Source organism: Gasterosteus aculeatus, chromosome 1 (genome assembly GCF_964276395.1).
Source record: "Gasterosteus aculeatus chromosome 1, fGasAcu3.hap1.1, whole genome shotgun sequence".
Taxonomy (NCBI): domain Eukaryota; kingdom Metazoa; phylum Chordata; class Actinopteri; order Perciformes; family Gasterosteidae; genus Gasterosteus; species Gasterosteus aculeatus.
This window is the reverse complement of record NC_135688.1, coordinates 15,919,609-15,932,004: the sequence shown is the minus strand read 5'-3', so window position 1 is coordinate 15,932,004 and position 12,396 is coordinate 15,919,609. Positions and strand designations below refer to the sequence as shown.

Below are 12,396 nucleotides of genomic sequence, written 5' to 3'. Positions count from 1 at the left end.
ACTTTTATTATTATACGTTGTTTATAGCATTTTTCTTGGTACACAAAGACGCTTTACACTGTAAATCTGATGGAAGGGATAAGAGGAAGACAGAAACACAAAAAAATTAAAATAAATGTATTGTATGTATTGTATGTGTTTCTACAAAAAAACATGCCTCAAGGAGATTACTATTAAATAGATGGGATCAAATATTTTGAGATTTTTATATTGCAATGTCCAAAATCAAATATGCACCCCACCTTCCATGTCTTATCAATTATAAGAACAAAAGATTGATTTGAAGACATTTTAATACAAAAGAATGCCTTATTCTCAGATCAATGAAAACAGATATTATAAAGATATTAAAAGAAAATCCTGATCAGTGCTGTGAGCGGGCCAGATCGGATGTTTTGTTTCCTGTGTCCATTCACTTTACGGAGCAGGGTCTTTGACATTTCAGGGAGGTAATGATCCACATACCCTTGCTCAAATAATGCATCGTGTATTGGTTTTGTTACATTCTGCGTTCTAAATATTGGCACAAAATTCATGCTCTGCGGGGATGGATCACAAATGGCTTTTAAAGAAATACTGGAAGCAACCTACTAATGAAAACTTAGCATCCTTTACTTTTTAAGTACACACACACACACACACCCTTGCTTTAAATAGACTCTAAATCTTCCATCCTCCAGAGAGACTCCTCGCAGACACTTACATAGGCACTCTACACAGCAGATGTTGGCGTTACCAATAATGAAAGGAATCAGTCTACCAACCAAATTGTAATTTACCACCTCTATCTTTTCAGCATCTGCCGAGCAATAAATACAGATTGCTCAAATTTGCTAAGCATGTTAATGTACATTACCATCTGCACTGGTATACCTTGATGCTTTCCTGGCATTTATAAAGCTGCAGTCTGTGAAAGCCAGGGAGATGCAAGACTTACACTCAGCACATAAAGCACACTTGACTTAAGTATGTGAAGTATGTGAAGTGAAGTATCACATATTTCCACAGAAGCGTGTAACATATGAAAAAACATGACATGAGATTGCAGCTAAAAATACAAGCCGTCTTCCATGTTTGAATCTGAAGCTGGAGCTGCTGTCTGAGCAGTGGCGAGGTGGAGAGCAGTGTGGCACAACACAGCTCTCAGGGTGTGTAACGAAGATAAATTAAGACGTTTTGTTCGTGAATAGTGCTGCGTTTGCTCCATTGCTTGGGGTTGCCACCCCCTTAGCCTTTTCTTGGAAAATTAGGATTCAGTCAGCTGCGACATCTCACCCCACCTTGCAAAAAACTGCAAATGTCAGATATTTACGTCGTTAGAAGTGTGAAAGTGTTCATATCCCACACTGAGAGACTGAAGGAAGGTTATGTAAAGAACAGGTTCTGCCAAGCGCGAGGATGGATCAGACAGGTGTTCCAGGCACGCTGTTGATTCCCATCAGACACAGCTACGTTAGCTCAGAGGACTGGCTGCTGTCAGAACAGTTCATTTGGATGTACTTTCATCTTAATTACAAGGGAGGACAGCATAAACCTACATAGAGTACCGCTCGTTGAAATACAAGTCCAGCATTCATCCCGCTTCACAAGAGAATGAGAAAGACCTAAAATACATACACATAAAATTGGGATAACGCGTTCAGGTCAAGGAGGAAATGTGTTTGTCATAGCTGCCTCTCTTCTGTCAGCAGCTGACAGAATTTTCCCCCGTCAATGTTAAAGAGTTTAGCCAACCGCCCGGAAAGTCCTGCATCTTTCCCATGCAACTCATCATGTTAACACTTGACATGAGTTGTCAGGCTCTAATTTCTAAAAACGCTTTCTAATTATAGAGTGTGTGACTGAAGTGTTTTCACCAACATGTTATTTTTTGTAGGACACCAATAATGGAGCATCAAGGCTCAACTAAACTATACGATTGAAGTTGAAGCTTTAATTCTTGGCCATTGTCGTTAACCGTAATTATCTTTCACAGGAAAATGATGTGTTACCGGTCTGGAGTTCAAGAGAAAAAAAAAAAATCAGACAAAGGTAAGGGATTAAAGAGTACAACGTCAGCTGAAGTCCTTTACCCCTTTTACCTTTGTGTATCTACCTTATAGGATGCAATATCAACATTGGCCGTGGACTTTGTCTTAAGTGTTAGCAGGATTGTCATCTTCTTCCTGTTGCCAGGTAAATAACTGCATTAATGGTGTTTTCAATATTTGGCCTTTGGGGGGCACGTTTCTGGTTTATCTTCAGTTTAATTACTCCCTCCTTATCTTATTTGCATTGTGGGTAGGTGGACCAGCGTGATGGATCGGCCGCAGAAAACCCACTCTGGTCCCCAAGTTTGTAAAGACCATTTTTTTCCCCACTTCACATCCATCGAAAACAGAGAAACGTAAAGAATGGGTTGTTTTCATGGCTGAAGCATGTTATCAGTATTCTGCCTCGGATTTCTGCTTGTTTTTTTGGGCTCATTTTTGTACATGTAACACTTTTCTGCTGAATGGATGCAACTGTATTTGAGACATTGCACAGTATTTTCACTGTTGAAACAATAACGCTGCCACATCTGTCTTAAAGTACAAGACAAATTGAACATACCATATCCTTTCAATCTAAAGCATTATTCATCACTTGGAGGCAGAGCCTAAAACTGCTAAGCATGAAGTAGCAGACATGAGAAATTATATTCCTGTCCTCTCAAATATATTTCACTTGGCATACTGTGAGCAAAGCTCTCCAAGTGGTGTCAACGCCAAGTAGCAAAGCTGTAGAAATGACCTCAAAGATACTGCTTAAGAAAAACGATGCCATCTAAGAGCTGATAAGAGCTACAAGCATTGGAATGGATCAATCGTGCAAAAGGAAGAGCACTCAGTCATGGGTACTGTTTAATTAATGATGGTGGCTAGAGATAGGCTGTTCACTCCATATTGTCAGTCAGACACTGACTGCACAGGGTGGCAATATGAGCTTTGTAACTGATACACGAAACAGAAGGAACTAATCCATACTCTCCAGTCGAGTACCATTAATGTTTTGTAAAGAGGGCTGCTGCATGACACGTGCAATTTTTTAATTTCCTCTGAATTCAAAAGACCCAGAGTTAATGAATACATTTTAATGAATTCCAGAAAGATTTTTCGAGCTCCTTTGGATTGTGAAAAAATTGTTTGTTATCTTGTCCGCTGTTGTTTTATTTCATTGACAGAAATTATTCTTTATCTTTCTCACGTTATCTATCCTCTAGATTATGTTTGTGTGCCTGTTCACATGGTGAAAATGGGTGCTCCTCCTTTTTAATTCGCCTGTTTATTTTTAACAGCCATTGTTCATTGTTCCGCCGAGTCGCTAAATGAAGTTGTGATTGAATAAACGTATAGCCGTCTGAACTGTTTCAAAATTTGAAAAGATCTCAATTCAACAAAATAAAAGTGTGTCCCATTAGAAAACTCCACAAATCTCATTTTGAAGCTCAATGAGGTGGGAAATTGGCCTATTGATTGGCGAAGCCTGCATTGAGCTACAGACAATTGTGACCCTACAAGGACACTTGTCTAGTCAAATCTTGGGCAAGTCCTTAAACTCCTCAGGCTAAGAAGTCAGTTTGCAGTGAATGGCTAAATTGTGAAAATAATTTGACATGAAACCAAGACATAATGAGTGAACACACAGAATAACTGTTCCTGGCCACACAGCAGTGGCTGGGGTTAGCCGATGCTCTCAGCTGTGTTATCACTTGTGGACCAATGGCCGATGTAGAGTAAAGAGTGAACCATCAGAGGATATGGCAGTATGAAAGAGTCAACAAAAGGTGTTTTGAAGAAGTTTTGATCATTGCAACGTCAGATTTTCATGCATTTTGCTGTGGCAGATAGCAAGATAGCAGTGGACAATATAGAGAAGCATGTTATTTCACCCATGCACAAGCAAAAACATGCACACAAAAGTGTCATCACTCAATTGTGCGTTGCATTTTTGCGTTGCATGTGTGCATTTGTGACTTTCCTGGTGGAGATCATTATATTAATCAAGCCAGCATCGCTGCAGCTGTTTTATCACATTACTTTTTGTTCAGTGCTGTAAAAGAAAAAGTAACCAAACTAAAAGAATGGCATGTTAACGTCTATATCGTTGCTTTCTTTAATAAGAAAATGCCATTACATTAGCTAATAGGGATTTTCTGGATAGGCCTAGGTAATGTCTTATTTTTAAGTCATTGTCACGCAGACTCTGACAGCCAAGCTAACAAGCGAAAACCTTCAACCAGGTAATTGTTTTTTCCCCATTAACTGAAAAGGTCTACTCTCGCGATGTTACGTGACAATTGCGGGAATACAGATGACTCTCGTTGGGGTTCAAGTGACGTTACACTTGTACCCGGGAAACCGGTGCGCGGGCCGGTCGATGCGAGGAGTTACCGTCCACTACAGACGCAGGCTAGGTGAGCAAGCTAACCGGGAATAGGGACGACAATCCTTAAACAACAACAACAACGGCAGCTCCAGGAAAAGTTGGGTCGTTTCCACTTAAAATATTCAACTAGAGTGCATCACTCTCCGTAGTCAGACACAACGGCGTAACGTTACTAAGGTTAAGTTAGCTGACGCCGCTTCTTCAGAAACTTGATGGTTTTAACGTTAGCTACTGAGTTACAGAAAACGTTAAGCTAGGTGCGCGTGGGTGAAAAGTTAACATTTAACTTAACGTTAGTTGACCTTAGCTAAACAACGTATTGCCGTAATAAATAACAATAAAAATATTGCCAAAACAATTGAAGTTAGATTGTTGTATTATCTAACGTTAAATTATTTAATTAAGTAATGTAATGTAAATTGTGGAATTAGCGAAAATCCGCCTTTATATCTGCACCTGTTTGGAGATTTAGGAGAACAGCCGCACAGGTAAGGTTTTTTTTTTCTTTTCTTTTATCAATCCAACTTTACCATTTTCAATTTACAGAAATGCAACCACAACAAACCTGCAAAGTAAACAGCCACAAAGCAGCTTTTGATTAAGCTTATTATAACGTTACGCAGCGGCCTGATACCGAAAACGATGCCGCTCCGTAGTAACTGATGCCCCCCCCCCCCGCCCAGTGAGGCGGGATGCTGCAGACACGGCGCCTCAGCCGGCTGCAGCGGTGGAGGCTTGACAGAGAAACGAGACCAAACCAAAGCTCCGTCCGCCACGACGCACAGCACCAAGCTCCCCCGAAGGAAGAAACAAGGTTGGTTTTCTCCCGAGGAGGGGGCGACGGAAGGAGGGAGAGGGGGAGAAGAGAGCTGGACACCGAGAGAACCGGTGGCACATTGTAATTTTCGCTCGAGGATGTACTGTCTCCGCCGGCTGAGCAGCTAGAGCGACGGAGACGAGGACCCGGACTTTTGCATTTCTTACGTACCGCCGCCGTTCCTCCGCGTGCGTCGGGGGGGAGAGACAGCGCGAGCGGGAATCACCTGCGGAGGGACGACTTTATCATCTCCGTGAGTGAACTGTTTTCACTTTGCTCTTCTTTTATTGTTTGTTCTTGTTGGGGGTGTAACGTGTGAGTGAACGATACTTTTGGATGCAGAGGGGGGGGCATTGAGCCACATTATATAGATAATCTAGAGAGTTTATTGTCCTTTTTTGATTGACAGCCCATGTTGTTCCGATAACTTCTCCCTTTTTCCAGAAAGAGTGCGTGGCGTTTAAGCACGCGAGCCATCGGGACTGTTGAAAGTGATGAAATGAAACGATTGTCCTCTTTTATGTCGCACTGGGGAGACAAGGACTGAGGTCAAATTAAAGGTGTCTCAGAGGCTTCAGAATAGTATTCACGGGGCTGAGACCCAGCTGCCCTGGAGAGCAGCTGAAAGGGATGCTCGGTCCTATTTCGTGAAAGAAAGGAGCTCCGCTGCGAGGTTCAGAGGCATCCAACACCCCACTAACCACACCAGGAGACCCACTGGGATGACCTGTTCACAGATATGCACATTTCCCCCATAGCTCTATATTTTCGCGGCTTTGTTGCGGCTGGTTGTTTCGTGCACTGCCATCTTCTGACTGTGCTGGTGACACCCAGGTGGTGCATTGTGCCTTGGGGGGGGCTCTTATTTTGGTCTTACTGTTTTTTCTTTTTTTTTCTTTTCGGTGTTGCGTTTGAATGTTGCACATAGAGCAAGGAGTATTATTAAACCACCCGACAATTATGCCTAATATTTTCAAATTGTTCCTGGAAGTTTGGGTGACTTTTTTTTTTTTTTTCAGCGACAGTAATTAATTGAGTGGTGGCAGAAATAATAGAGTCTGCCAGAGGGAAATGCAACCTTTTAAAGTGTGTCTCCTGTCAGTAGATCCCCCGGCTGCTGTGGCGTCTCTGCATTTTTAATGCGGGTCCATTGAGAGAATCCAAGAAACATCATCATACTATTTTAAGGCCAGTCTCTAATTGAAAGTCACTTAGCGTGTCACTACAATATTCAACACTCCTGCGGATTTAAACCCCCAACCCTACGACCGGTTTCCGCTGCTAAATCTACAGGCACTTATTCGCTCAAGCTTTAGAATCTGAAGAAAATTTGTGGTCATGTATAATGTGAAACAGGGCTGATTGAAACGTCACGGAATGTAAACTGCATCAGATACAGATGGGCAATTCCAACACGAGGTGGAGCTTTCACAAGAAACGACAATGTGATAATAATTTGATTTACCGAAGATTATATATACATTTATTCGTTTGCATGAACCGTGGTGCTCAAACCTGTCTTGTGACAGGCAGCGCCCTGACCCCCAAGTTAGTGTCTGCTACCAGTGACGCATTGTGCGCTGAGCACATCCATCCCCACCTGTTATGTCGCACTGCCATGCTGTAGTCGTACCATATCGTTTGCAACATGGACGTGCTACATATTCAATTTTGCTCTGATTTAAAGAAATTCAAGCTCAGCAGAATTGTCTTGCTTCGTTGTTTTCTGCCAAACATTGATCTGCAGCTGGTGTTCCATTTTGTGTTGACTGACACAATACTAGACAGTGTTTTTTTCATACAAAAATGCTAAATATGAGTTCGACTTCAGAGCTATCTCTACCGTCTTTGAATCTTACCTGCATGACTGTAAATCCGTATTAAGATCATGCAACCTGCATCACAGTCTAATGCTACCTTGGTTTCCTGTTGGTGTTATACACTATTCATTAAGACTTAATGACAAGCGTCTAACTTGAAGGCATGCTTGTGATTTTAAAATGTGCTATCATTTGCCATAATGTTACCCTAGAAATATATTTCCGGAGACCTAATGTGCCTAAACGGTTTTCGAATCGGCCCACTCAACTTAATTTCCAAGGTAAAAAAGGTTAATCTTGTCGTGAAAGTGGCCAGACACGGGCCTAATCAAGGAAGCTTCACCTGCACGTCAGAGGAATCGATGTAGGGAATGAAAAGCTGGGTTTTACATTGAGTTTACCTCTATCCTTATCGGATGTAAATCAGTTATTTGCTCGCAAATATTTGTCAATCCACTCGGGGGGGGGGGACACGTGTGAGCTGTAATGCAAATCAGTTGATTTGCTAGCCTAGATGGAAATTGAATACCTCTCGATGTCCCAGCTGCCCCATCTTCTTAAAAGGAAGCGTTATTGATGTGGTGCAACGGGCTTGGATTTAAAGACGTACAGCTAATAGAAAATGACAACCCCTGCAAAGGTAGCCGCCCAAGACACTTGGGAGACTCGAGGAGGAAAAGAAAAAGCATACCAACAGTGGCAAGAAAGAAAAAAAAAACTGTCTTGACCAAGAAAATGGCACCGAAGGGAGTCCTATTTTTACTGACAAATCTGAGACTAATAAGAGGGCGATGTACAAAGGGTGTCTTGTGGTTCACACTTAGCGCTAGAGACGTCTATACGGCGTTAGCTGCTACGTATCCAAAGGCAGTGTTATGGTATCACGCAGAGTCACAAAGCACACTGTGTTTACGCCTCTACGGTGAAGATAGCAAGTGTCGGAAAATTGCTGGACATCCTGAATTCTTTAAACAACATGTCAGGGGGGGAGGGTACACCCTCCACCGCCACATCCAGAAAATACAAGGGTGTAATTTTCTAGTGAAACATAACAGTGACTAAGAGTTGGAGGTCGTGGGCATCTTCCCCGGGTGAGATTTGAGATGATATATATTTGTTGGATTAAAGGAGAAAAGTCTTGATCCTTGACTGCCCTGATATCCAGCACTCTAGTTTGTAACACAGCCCAGGAGACAAACGTCCCCCCTCCCCATCTGACATCTTAATTTTTATAATTGCTCGGAAGCATCTGCGTAAGAAAGACTGACTGTCAGCCCCCCCCCTCCACTTGTCACAGCCGTGAAGGACTGCGATTTGACGTTTAATGAGTCAAACAGACAATCGCAAATCCCGGCGACGTCGTCATACTAAGGAAGAAGCGCTGTTAATTGGATTAAAGTGTTTCATCCTTTCAAAAAGTTTCAGCCTCTCCATCTTTCATTTGAGTCGATGTTTCGATCTGCTGATGCAGTCAGTGGATTGGCCAATAAATCCCTGCACTATGACAAATGGGTGTGTATGTCGAGCGGTAATCTAATAGAGAGGCCTTCCGGGGGACAGCTAAGGGACCTTTCCGGGGGAAAACTGAAAACAGTGAAAAAGATCCTTTTTGAGCCACACATAGAATATATACACATGTAAACGCATCGGGTTTGATCCAATTACACTTGTGCGTGGAACAAAACTAAGTGAAAAATTGCATTATTTAAATTAAATTTCATTAAGTTATAATTGACAACCAACCATCATTAAACAGGATCAGAAAATGTATGTATATCTCATTTCGAAAAAGCAAGGTCTGATGAGGGACAACAGAAGTGGCCCTTCTCGCTTCACTACAACCCATGTAGTCAACAGCTGATCTAATTGGCTGCAATATCTTGTTTTGGTTAGCTAATAGGTTCTGAAGCCTCGGGTTGGTTAATTACGCGGAGCCCTTTTATCTGTTTGTCTTTCTGATGTCCTCGTTGTGTAACCTTTTGAGCTAGTCATCTGCAGATACCTCTATGCACCTGCTTCAATCGCCTCTCATATTGAAACGATGGCGAAGCTTTCGTCTGCGAAGTCACTCTCTGTACAGTAGCACCATTTACACAAAGGATTCCTGCTCCAGTCCCGTTATTAATGAGCTGGAAGAGGTGGTGCTGGTGGAAGATGTGCTGTGTGTTTGCAAGTAGTTTGTCGGAGAAGTGGTACATGGTGGAGATGGTACAGAGAGAATAGCGCTGATGGTGGGGAATAGCCTGGGGATGAGTGTTTTTCAGGAGGCAGCTCCTGATTTTATGTGACAGTAAAGGGCCTTATCTTCCAGAGCCGCGATGAAGCACGGCGTTCTTTGATTTCTTTTTCTTTTTTTCTTATCTTTCCAAACGTCTTAACAATCTCATGCTGTAGTCCCGATTAGGGAGATGAAGGTGTAAACAACAACAAAACGGGCTGTGTGGTTTCAGGGGAGTCAAATACAGGGTTTAAGGCTACATGTGCACCACGCTGATAGTAATAAATGAAGGATTAGCAATCACTGATGTACTTTTGACCTTCAGGTTCAACACAGTCAAAAAATATGATTCAAATATTGTAACAATTTCATTATTAACGCGCAAGTCAATAATAATAATCCAATGTGTGGCAGGCAGTAAATGGGGTAACTGGTTGACAGCATGCATGATCTTTAGTGGAACGTAAAGCAGTCGGTCTTGTTTGTTTTGTTTCCAGTGGCAACGCACAAGAGGGCATCTGACTCTTTTGAAGATTTATTTATGTTTCTCACCACGTCGGGCGAGCCATTGATCCCCTAAAGAATGGCTTAAGGGGACTTTTTTTCTTCCCGCACTTAACATTCATTGGAGCCCAAACCTTTCTTAACAAGTCTGTCTCCATTTCTGCGGTGTCTTAATAAGTCAGACCTCAACAAACACAGAGAGCTACTCTGCCGGCTGAAACCAGGGGCTCCGGAGATCAATGAGATTTCATGTAACATCTGCTAATATTCCTGATTATGTATAATTACCTTTTTACATTGTGATCTTTAACCCTAATGAAAACGTCTCCAGGCCCTTGTTAATAATCCTCTTTGGCTGCTCATTAATGCAGCGTTTGCTTCTCTGCAGCTTCTTCTAAAAGCCGGCCCTAAAACCACGCTTCACCCTCGCCTATTATGTTCTTCAATTAAGAATTGGATCTCACGTCCTGTGTTGTGGGGTGCATTATTGATTTCACCTTCCGGAACGCAATATATATTTTTGAATATACAGTATATTTAAATATTTGTGCGGTATATAAATAAGTTCTCAGTGTGGAAGCGTCACATGAGTCAGTTTGGCTCATGTGAAGACAGACTGTAGAAAGGCTCTCACCAGTTGTTGTTGTTTTACCAAATAGAGTGTATTACCATGTCCCCCCCCCTCCTCCTCCCCCAAACCCACTTATTATGTCAGAGCAGATGTTTTTTCCATGTTATTGTCCACAAAGTCATGGTGAAGATGCAACCCGGTGGGCTTTCTTTGAGAAGAGAGCCGGCGCGCTGCACACTAACCGGGCAAGCACTGTTTTAGGGTCACCTTTCCCTCACTACAGTAAGTCGTGCATCCCGCAGGCCCGCTGTGAGTGGCTACTGTGCGTTCCAGTCCCGTGCCTCCGTTCTCTCCCGAGAGATGAAATGTGTGCAGCGGTGTCTGTCAGAACGCCACTAACTGGGCTGCTCGGGCGTGCTCGTGCAGCACCTCCCCGCTCATCGCCTCGTGACACAGGCTGGATTTGTTCTACCTAAGTGACAGAGATGGCCAATCGCTTCTTTAGCGTCGCTCTGTGATGCTACGGCATAATTGCGAGAATACAAATGGATAATGATGGATGTGTTCAGCAATGTCAAGTTCTTCAAACAGGGAATTTCTAGTGAAGGGTCTAGATCTGATACATTAACGGTAGTGTTTGAACAACTTGATGTGGACTGGCTGTAGAAATAACTGAAATAACCACAGGAATACATCGGTACAAAGAAGGCATGCTTTTACGAATGCAGGAATTAAAACTGGCATACGATACCAGGAAGATGGGAAGCTTCATTAGCCATTGAGACGAGACTCTGCCGTGTTTTATAGGAAATAAAAGGAGGTAAAGCGGCTTGTGTGGGGAATCATGATGACTGTTTGCTTTTTTTATTGGCTGTCATCTTGCTGTGGGTGGCATCCCACACAAGAACGGAATCGTATTGTTACAAATGATTTTAGATTATTAGTAGATTTTATTTTAACATGCATCTCATCATCATGTATCCACAGGGGGCATTTTAATTAACGAGTCAAAGTTCAACCTTCCCCGTATGTCCTTCGAAATGATTTGCTTGTGTCAAAACAGTAAGATAAGCAACCTGTGAGCAACGGGTGAAATGCTACTGAATGGTCTGGTCTCCCAGCAGCACGATAGATCAATACATGTAATAGGTAAGATATTGGCAGATTAATGAGATCAAACAGCAGCTCTGTTTACATGTAAATTGAAACCTAGAAGAGCTTTCACTATCAAAATAACTGAAACCGTTAAGGCCACAGCTTGTTTATAACAAAACGAAAATAAATCAAGAGTGCAGCATTAATATTGTTCCACTCACTTGCTGAAGTCTCATCTGAGCCTTCGATAAAGACTTTTTTAATTGGTCAACAATTTATCAGCTAGTTGATTATGCTGTCTGGATCAGACGCTTGTGTATCCTCTGGATCTGGTGAATTGAATTAGTTTGTTTCCAAAGGGAGAACATTTAAGCAGCGGCCTCAGAAACCTTCTCACTAATTATTGCGTGTCTTCTCCTATTTGCACAAACAAGCATCAGTAGTGGTCAACCAGTTCCCACTAACCAAAGTCTAAGGAGCTAGAACAATGAAAAAGGAAGCAGATTTAGATGCATTTTGCGGTCCGATTTGTTATTCAATGACAATCTTATGTATATACTGTATATGTGATTCATACGTAACCTGCAAACTGAAGAGAACGTCACTCAGCCCGGCCTCACCACACAGACTGCATATCATTCCTGTCAGTGTCTTAATCCGCTGAAGATATGTGCGGTCGTGATATTTCCACAGAAATAGACCGTAAAGGAAATTGTCCAAATGATGTGACTTTCCCATAACAGTAATGTGCAGTTAACTACTTAATAGAAAGATTTTGAGCTGGACGCCGTTGTGTTTTCATATATTGGAACTGCTCTGGTGGGGATGTCACATTTTCTACTCACCTTATTTAATATATAATATGTAGGCTTAATATAACGTTGGGGTCTTTTGGTTTACAACATTAGCGAAGTTATTGCTGAAATTCATCCTTTTTGGTCGCCCCAGGCTTTTTAACTGCACG

At 42.2% G+C, this 12,396-nt stretch overlaps 1 protein-coding gene across 2 annotated transcripts in view; it reads left to right on the top strand.

Annotated features, from left to right (window-relative positions):
• Positions 1–4,951: 4,951 nt before the first annotated feature.
• The window catches only part of cntn5 (contactin 5), an 89,219-nt gene continuing 81,774 nt past the window's right edge, over positions 4,952–12,396 (top strand). For both annotated transcript variants that reach the window (XM_040186206.2, XM_040186188.2), the window contains exon 1: positions 4,952–5,477. The gene's annotated coding sequence lies outside the window, so the exon portion shown is untranslated. The remainder of the gene's footprint in view (positions 5,478–12,396) is intronic.